Source organism: Colius striatus, chromosome 1 (genome assembly GCF_028858725.1).
Source record: "Colius striatus isolate bColStr4 chromosome 1, bColStr4.1.hap1, whole genome shotgun sequence".
Lineage (NCBI taxonomy): Eukaryota > Metazoa > Chordata > Aves > Coliiformes > Coliidae > Colius > Colius striatus.
Genome location: NC_084759.1, coordinates 140,191,866 through 140,201,985, shown reverse-complemented (window position 1 = coordinate 140,201,985; position 10,120 = coordinate 140,191,866).

The window sequence follows — 10,120 nt, the reverse complement described above, 5'->3', positions numbered from 1 at the left end:
GGCAACGAAGCATCAGTTCACCACTTGTGCCCTGCTCCCCACTGTGGTGGGATGGGGAAAAGATAAAAAAGTGCTTATGAGTCAAGACAAGGACAGGGAGGGATCACTCACAAATTATGGTCCTGTTTAAAACAGGCTCAACTTAGGAAAATAAAATACAACAAATTGATTTAATCAAAACCAGAATAGGATGATGAAAAATACAATCAGCTCTTAAAACACCTTCCCCCTACCCCTCCTCTCTCCCCAGGCTTATCTCTGCTCCTGATTTCTCTACTGCCTCTCTCCAAGCAGTGCAGATGGGGCAGTGAAGGAGGGCTGTAATCAGTATGTTACCAACAGTCTCTGCTGCTTCTTCCTCCTCAAGTTCTTCTTTTGCTCCAGTACAGGGTCCTTCCCATGAGAGATGGTCCTCCATGAACCTCTCAGACATAAGTCCTTTCCATGGAGCGCAGCACTGCATGAACTGCTCCAGTGTGGGTCCCTTTTGCAGGCTGTAGTCCTCCAGAAACAGACTATTGAAGTGCAGCATTCCCACAGAGTCACAATCTTCTTCAGGCACAGAAACCTGCTCTGGCATGGGGTCCTCCATGGGCTACAGGCAGATCTTGGCTCCACCATTGCCTTCCATGGATTGCAGGGTAACAGTTGCTGTCTCACTATGGGATGCAGAGGGAGTCTCTGCTCCAGCATGACTCCTTCTTTGCCCTTCCCTTACTGACCTTGGTGTCTACATGGTTGTTTCACTCCACTGCTTCTTCCTGCTGCAGATTTTCCCTTCTTAAATATGTTATTGCAGAGGAAGCTGTGGACACAATGTCTAAGAAAGCCTGGGTCTAGAGTTTTAATTCAAACTTGATATGAAACAAATGCTAAACTCCCATACAAAATCTCTTGTTTGAAACTGCTACTACTGTGAGCCGGGAGTAAAGAGAGTATTATTTAGACCTGTTAGTCTACAGGTTTATCAGCTTCAGTTTACTATATGCCTGAATGCTACTGCATAAGAAAAAGTATACTCAAAGAGCTCCTTTTTTAGTTTTACTTGGATGACTTCTGCCATTGATGGTATCATAGAGCTGCTTCCGTTGAAGAGTGTAACATAGGATTCCTGTTGGGAGTTTTATGGAAAACAGACTTTGGAGGCATTTACCCTGGTGAGATAAACATACCAGTTACACTGCTTTTGCAAAAACAAGCTTTGGTCTAATGGACCATTTTTTTGTCACCAGAGAGAGTCTTGGACCTGCAGCTCTAGAGGAAGTGATAAACTGAGAAGGCAAGCTGGTCAGCAAATAAGCTGCCATCTTGAGCAGTGCACTGATAGCTGAGGAGGAGGTCAAATTGTGAGAGAAAAAAAGGAGAGAGAGCCAAAGGGTGAGGAGTGAAAAGAGGAAGGTAAAATCTTGAAGAAGTACAGGCTGAGGCACGATCTTGCTGAAACTGGTAGCTCTGTGTGCAAAGGAGCCTATGTGCAGTTAGATCGCCTGCTGAGTGGAGAGGTCTGTCTTCACCTGGGCAGTTTCTGAGCAACAAAAGTCTGGCATCAGTAATAAGATATTGGCCTCTTTCTCCACCTGTGCCTGACAACCTCTTTAGCAGCTGGTCATTTTTCTGTGAAACAGCTGCTTGACCAGATACTAATGAATTATGGTCAATAATATACATGTAGTAGTCTTCATTTTTACAAGGACTAAGTTATTTGCTTCTGCTGCCAGATCTGCAAGTATCTTCCCAACAGATGACTGTCCCTGGCAACTTTGTCCAGATCCCCATTCATTTTGTAGAAGAAATGTGGTTCACTTTAAGTTTACTGTGCTGTCATTTTAGATGAAGATGTAACTTAAAAACACACACAATGATTTTCCATTAATGCCAGCTGTACACACCAAACTGGTAGGGGGTTGATTTAGTGTTCTTAGTGCCAGTGTTCAGCTCCAGTTTTTGAAACCCAGAGTTATATTAAGAACCAAAAAAACTATTTTAGAAGACATGGGAGGATGTAACATTTTAGGACTGATTAAATTGAAATTATACTGCCAGAGTTGAATGAGGCAGGAAAGTTTCTAAACAAAAGAGAATATAGGAAACATAGAAGTTCCCATACTTATTCGTATGTTTTGTTCCTCACTTATTAATTTGCTTTTAACAATCTTTTGTTATGGGTATTGTCTTAATGTTTGGATTTCCTTTTGAGACCCTATTCCCAGTTTAAATTGCTTCAAATCTCCACCCAAATCAAAGATGTGCACAAAATGTACTTTGCTCTGCATACAAGTGTCTCCTCTTTGGTTAATCATTTCAGTGTGAGGGGAGAGGCGAGCAGCTTGTTTGGTTTTTTTATGAATGCAGTACCCATGAAAACACAAGGCGACTATTTAAGACTCTGGTTCCAGTGCAGTGCTGGATACACTTGAAGTTTAGCTCTAATTATGGCTTGTTAAAGCTAAAGGCAATAACATTCAGTTTCACAGAGAGATGGCTCTTTCTGAGCCTTGGTTGCTCATTTCCAAAGGAGAGATGATGGTAGTTCCCATCTCAAGGAGAAGCTCCAAAGTAACGCACAATAGTTTAGGGGAACCAGGTAGCTGAAGCATAGGAGTGGCAAAAGTACAGTGGATTCTAGCCTAGAGTTAAGACTGAGAGTAGTCAGAGGTTTTATTTCAGTGCCTTTTGGCTCCGACCTTGCATGGTGTTAGAATATATTGTATGGTACTGTATACAGCCTAATCCTTTTCTGTGACAAAAATAACTGTGAAGATGTTACAAACCATGTCTGGACTGTATGTAATTATATGCTGACTTGGAAAGAAAAGATTGCATTTCCCCTTCCAGAGAGTCCTCAGCTGTAGAAGCAGAGAATTAAATCTGCTCATATTCAGGCTGAAATTATAGAGGGCTTTTGTTAGAAAACGAAACCCGTCCTATCCATGATGGTTGGGAAAGGGAGTGGGAGCTCTTCATGATCAGGGCTGTTCTTCTCAACCATCTGGCAGAGATGGTGACTAAGACAAAAATATATGAGAACAACAAAGAAGAGGAGACTGAGGTGACCTGAAAGCCGGGCCTTCTCATGATGGGATGAAGCAGAGGAAACAGAAAATTGAGACTGACTGTCAAGACACAAATTCCAAACAGAAATTCTGGAAATGTTTCTTGCTTTTATGATTTAATGACAGAGCATGCTACTGCCTGTTTTGTGGAGGCAGAAAATTGGTGTCTGTCTATGGAGGTGAGTCAGGGATGGTTGATTTGCTCAACAATATTTCATTTGAGTGTGCTTATAAAGGAATAATTGTAGGTTTTATATAGCTTCTATCTCTTCCTCTGAAAGATGTTATTTCAGAAAAGCCCAGATACTAGGGTATATGGTGAACAAAGATTACTTTAAATGTCTATTTCACATTAACATTTGTATGGGTGTACTGAAGATTGTGGAAGCCATATGATTCCAAAGGCAGGATCTTTAATTGGGCACTTGACTATCTCTACACTCCCATAGCACTTAACCTGCCTTACATGAACAGTAGATAAGATTTGAGCAAAGGAGTGAGGATTCTGTTCTTTCTGGCCTAAGATGACTACTGCATGTGTGCAGAGTCTTTTGCTTTCTACACAGGGGCTACTGGTTCTCTCTCATCCTTTTGCAGATGGATCCTTTAACATCGCCCTGGGGATGGTGTGAGGTGTACTTACCACACAAGCATAAAACCACTGAGACTTTTCCTTCTTTAGTTTGACTTGAGCTGTTGAGGCATGAGAGAATTGCTGGAGAACATTTGGCTCTGTGTTTTTCTCATAGTGTTGCTTTAAGAACTTGAAAGTGACTCAGTGTCAGAACACAGGACAGGAGTTATTCTATATCCTCTGGGCTGCAAAGTTAGTGCTCTATTAACAAAGTTTGCCTTTGTGCATAGCTACATGTAGCAATTACACCCTTCTAGCTCTGCATGATTCCTTCATCTGTTTTAACAGCCACAGATTTTAAATAAACAAATAAAGGGCTTAAATTGCTGTGAAACTCCCCTTTGATACAAACACAGCACTGGAGAGCTTATGTAAAATGCTGATTTTTAAAAAAAATTTTTTTAAAGACCATACTTGACTCCCCAGTAATTCTTTTTTTCCAAAATTGCACAAAGATACTGCAAACACAGCAATACTTTAATTTTCATGAAAATGACGGATGTGAAAAATCTGTTTGAACTAGACTATCTTTTCTTTTGTTGTCGAGGAGAGGAAAATTTTCCCAGTACTTTAACCATTTCAATATGTGTGTCTGTGTGTATGAGTTCATAATTGCATGTATGTATATGTATATATATATATGAATATACAAAAATATACATAAAAACACTATGTAAAGCACTTGAATGTCCCTGTTACTCAACAATGTTCTCTCCTTTCTCTGTGTGTTGTTTATTTATTTCTGTAACATTTTATCCCTGCAGTCTGTTTTCTGAATGGGAGTGCATTGGGATCCACTTAGTTGACTTACTTGTACTTATCTCTTTAGACATTTGTAATTTAGTCCCCAAACACTGGCAGAATGCAATTAAATCGTAGAACTGCAGATCATTACTGGCAAGAAGCCAGAATACACATCAGGGGAATTCATCAAAGCTTAAAAGGTGAAGGCAGGTTGGTCCAATCCACAGCTGGATGGTAAAATCTCCAAGGAATACACAGGTGTTGAGACAAGTGGTGTTGATGGTTTAACGGGTGTCTTTCTGCACTCATAGTTTCTGCAGCTCAGTGTGTTAGAGACACTGTTTCTTACAAAAGTTAAACTGATTTTTTTTTTCTGACGTTGACAGCTCACTATGTGCTTCCAGCTGAAACAGTTTTTGTTTACTGAAGGCAAGCCACAGCCAAAGTAGAACAAACAGAAATACATATTTTGAAAGAAGCTTTATCTATATTGCCTACAAAATAGTAAGGCATTCAGGTTCTTCTTTAATATTAAGGAGGCAGAGTGGAGAAGACAAATCTACAGCGGTTATATAACTACATACATTATGTCAATCTCCCAGGGTACTTGTTTGCAGCCTGTACTCCAGCCATACTCTGGTCAGACAGCTCCATTAAGTATCTGTGAATTATATAAGTGCTTTGTGCCATCAAAATTCACTACCTAGTTCTGGCTGTTATCCTCAGCTACTCTCCAGATTTATCGTGCTTCACTGAAACAGCTTTACAATAGCAAGTGAAGAGATTTGTATGTATGAGAGAGTGTTTTGATAGCAAAAGATTGATGAACCTGACTTCTTATTTTGTAGATGTATGGCAACCCTTAATTTCACTGGCTTTGTCACTGTTTCTCAGTTTTCTAGAGAACTTTGCTGACTATCTTCTTAGATTGTCTTCTTAGCAGAACTACTTTCTGCACTTTTCATGCTGTAGAAACCATGGAGTAAAATGTGTCTGTTGAAAGACTGAGTTATAGTAAATTGCAGAGGTGCAGCATGATTTGAACATGTGAAAAGAAAAAGCCTGCCAAGGCAGTTTAGGATTTTGAGGCTGCCAACAGGAAAAGGCAGACTGCAGTTCGACCAGTCATCTATATCCTTCATTTCAAATATTAGCCCTCTGCTTTTGTGATCAGACCAGGAAATAGCCTCTACAGCTTACCTTCAATGAGATGAGTGCTGTCTCATCCCTTTTCTTTACCAGCTTTTCTTATTCACACACTGGTTAGACATGACCTCAGTTTCCATTTGGTAACTGATTAGAAGACAACTCACAGTGGGCTTTTGCTTTCATTAAATTCTTGCCATTCCTCTCACAAAGTTAATCTGATGCAAAGCAAGTCCAATGTAGACAGTTTTATCATTTCTCCATTTCTCCTTCTGTGGCCAGAGCAAGTGTTTCTTCTTATGATGCCCTGAAAGTACACAACGTCCTGTTCAGTTTTCAGTGCAGATAAACCACATCAGTTGTTCAGAGATGTATTTTGTACATTGATTTGATTTGCTTTATCTTCTGTTTGCATATTCTTCTTTTAAAAAGCAAGAAGCCTTAACAAGCTTAGGTCATGGACTACTGCTCAACTGGAATTATCTCAGCTTATTTTTCTGCTGCCCTTACTTAATCTTTGTGGAGCAGGTTGCAACTTGAGATAACTGGGCCTTATTCCCAGCTGTGGAGCAAATTATATTTGTGGCCCCCATATCCTCTTGATTACTCTTTGAAATGTGCGTAACCACTCTTATCTGTCTCATCAGTGACTGGTTCTGTGATATTTTCTGTATTCCTAGAAAAGCAGGTGCCTTGCTCTTATTATTAATGTCTGTTATAATGCAGGCTGTCAACCTCCTATGAGCTGATTAAATCCAATCAAATAACCATGTTGATCTTGTCTATAGTGCCTTTGAAAACAACTAATCTATCATGTCACTATCCTCAGACTGACTATATGCTGTCTCACTGAAGACCTCCAGCTTGCATAAATCCTCCACTGTCAGGTATGTGTGGGAGCTATGTTACAAACAAGAAAAGCATTTACAGTTGAGTCTTAGAAAAAGTGATAGGAACGGCAACAAAAGGTAAATGGAATTAAATACTAAGCATTTCTTTGCTCCACGTGTAAGTTCTCCTGGCAGTAGATTATGCTGTGTCTTTCCTATCCATTGGGAAAGATGTCCCATTGGTAACAGTCCCTTGTGGTGGGTTGTCTCATTCATGTATCCAGTCTTAGTTGTGATGTGGATCAATGTGGATTTCTTTATCTCTGATTTGTTTGCAGTTTGGGCTCATTCCCTGTGGATTCCTTTGTGTGGCTTGGCCTGTGAATCCTCCCACATATATCCTTACTGCTGAAGTTTTATGCCTATTCAGAAAGGAGTGCAAGTTTCATGGAGAGTACCAGAGGGCTCTGGATTTATATTTATTTTTGTAGAGTGGTAAGGGGATCAGAATTCACATCGGTATTGCTCAGGTCCATTGAAGAACTCTTGAAGGTAGTTATATGTTCTTGTGCTGTGAAGAGGGTGTGGATCTCACACATATAGCTGTGTTCTGGGCTGCCACATGTGGACTTCTTCACTTGGCTAAAGGAGATTTGGATTGCAAAAAGCCTCATTTTGTCTTTAAGCTTCTACTCCCCAGCTTTAACATAGTGGTGTTTAAGGGCCTTACTTGATTTAATTTTAAATCAATTTTCTTTTGCATCTTGTCCATTTCTTTTATTTTGGGATGCAATTTCTTCATCCCATTTCCTCCCCTTCTTAAATGTTTTTTGGTACTTAGTGCTTTGAGTGTAAATGCCTGTGGTTCCCTACATAAGATATAGAAAAGTCTTTTAGCCTATTATAGGACCATCTGTTGAAATGCCCTGTATTACCATTTATCATATTAATAAAAATATAATCTTCTCTTCTGTCTTGGAAGATAACAACCTACTTTATTCTTATCAGGAGATGCACAAACCTGCCATAATATGTAGCATATGAGGAGTTTGTCTATGTCCAGACTGCCAAATGGATGTCACTGGGCTATGGACCAGTTTGTAAGAGAGAGAATTGTCAGCTGGGCACCTCAAGGCCTGCCAACACTGGTAAATATTATATTTGGTCTGTAGGATTTTGGTGGTTGGCCACCTCCATGACAGGAATGCCATGCCACTAGGTGGTGGTGCTGCTCAGATCTACCAGCTAGTGGGACAGCTATGGATGGGCACTGGGTTCCTGGGAGAAAAAGGATAATTTTAAATTCATGAACCTTTTTTTCATTTGAAAACTGATCTGAAAAAGTCGAGTAGAGTCATTACCTCTTTTCATTTGTTCAGCTGTGGAAAACAGTCAAAGTGCTTGAAGGTCCATAAGGTTTGCACCACAATTTAAAAGTTTTGTCTTCTACTTTTTTCAAATTGACTGTACTCTTTTTAATACATCAGCAATATATATGCCTCAAAGATGTGGCTATATATTCTTTTTTCCTTCCACGTTTTGAAAGTCCTATTAAAATTGGAATGATAGTCTGAATCTTCAAAACGCATGACTAGTTAAATGGAGGTGGATATGTCTTTAAGTTTGTTTTCTCAAGTAACATGAATTTACGAAACATTATATTATTATGTCCTTCAATTTTATTTTATGACTTGTTCTAAATTATTAATATATCTAGGAGCAACATTGGCAAGCATTCAAGTATTTGTTCAGGGAATTTAAATGAACTATCTAAAGTGAAAGGAGGTCTTCCCTCTCTTTCCATTTTCTCCAACAGGCTATTTCATATATTTCAGATTCAATAAAATGGGAAGTTCTCTTCTTCCAGGGTGTAATTATTAACTTCTTTGGGTGCATACTAGAGATAGATTGTTCCAGTGTATTCTTTGTTGAGAATCAGCTTTGAAAGCAGTCAGTAAAAGGGCACATGGCAATGTGCATATATTTTTCTGCATTTTTCTAAGAATTAATCTTGTAGGCAGAAAAGAGTAATCTATTTTATATAACATTTTTTGGAAAAAAAAAAAAAGCCCCAAAGCATCATCATGTCTAAGACTTTTTATCAAGAAGTGTTGGTTTTCTTTCTCCTTTCTAGACAGTGCCAAGAACACTTGACTGCTCCCTTCTTGATCTTCTCTGCATTCAGTCCTTGCATGCGGTGCTCCATTATCTCTTTTTAATAAAAATATAGTGAAACTTTACTTGATTTAATCATATCTTGTTTTCTGAAGGTGCAAGATTTGAATTTATATTGTTCTTCTGAGCAGCACTGCATTAACTTCCTCTGCAAAGGTTACAAGCAGGCTGTTTAGCCATCTTTTTCCTTCCCACAGTTCATTCTTCCCTGAAGTTCCAACAGTTGTTTCCCAAGAAGGTAGCTCTGTAAGACAGTCTGGCACAGCAATGTCACTGAAACTAAGGTACCACAGGGACAGCCATTTCATCTTGTTCCCATAATTCAGCAAAAAATGCTTTTTCTTGACCAATTAGTTTCTACAAAGCTTTCCTCTTCTGCTCTCCTTCTAAAGCCTTTTCCTTAAAATTGGGAACTGACTCAAGTCCCTCCATCATGATCATTTTATTTCTCTGAACTATTTTGTACTACTTCAGCAGTGCAAAATAATTTTCAGGGTTGCTTAAAGAGCTAATAGAGAAAGGAGTTGATTTAAGTTAGAAGAATGGAAATTTTCTGACCTGGACTTTGAACTCTGATTAGTTTACATGTTTGATGGCATATGAATCCAGATATCAGTACTGCTTGACCCAGATCTTGCTGCAGAATTTAGATCTGAAAAGGATCCAAATTTGAGGGGTGCTCAAACCTAGTGTTTCAGATCCACTCATGTACAATACACATCCCAACTGTTAACGTTTGAACTTTATCTTCCAGTTACTTTCCAATTACTTTGGAGGTTTTGAGCCCTTCTCTGACAATAATGAAATTCCAACAAGAGGACACTGGAAAAGAAATATCATACATTTCTTTAGCCACCTTGCTGTCAGATAGACACGCACATACTTGGTATATAATAATTTGGCCAGATTTGTCTTGTTCAGCACTCTGCACGTCACTGGAGTTACACCAAGGAGAATGCTGGCCCCAAAGAGTCTGTTCGTTGTTGTTTTGAAATTCAAAAGACAGAGAAAGTTGATTATGTCAGCATCTTCTTCAAGCCATAATTCTTCCTGCTGTTTCCTCCAGAAAATATTCAGGATGACAGGAATTCTTGTAAATTGTATTTCATCATACATCAAAGCATTGACCATGTTATTATACTATTTTAAAAGACGCAACCACAGTAAAAGTCTCTATGAGAAAAGTTTTAGAAAAAAAAAACCTTTCTAAGTTAATAAAAACTCTTTTAAATGAGTATCTTAAGTTCAAAATTTTCTACTTTTTTATTTCATTCAAATGGCGTAAAACTAAAGTTGTCTGGAAATATATCTTGTAAACAGCCCTCACAGATAAGAGCAAAGTTTGACATTCCAAATATTTATCACTCTTCCAATTATAATTCACCGTTTCTCTTTGACGTAATTATCTTTGCTGAGAGGCTCTGATCAATACCTCTAAACTGCCACCAAACACGTTTCACAAAGTATCTCAAATAAGAGCAGACGTCATTTGCCCTGCTTACAAATAAAAACCAGGCTCAGAGAGCTGAAGTTATTTT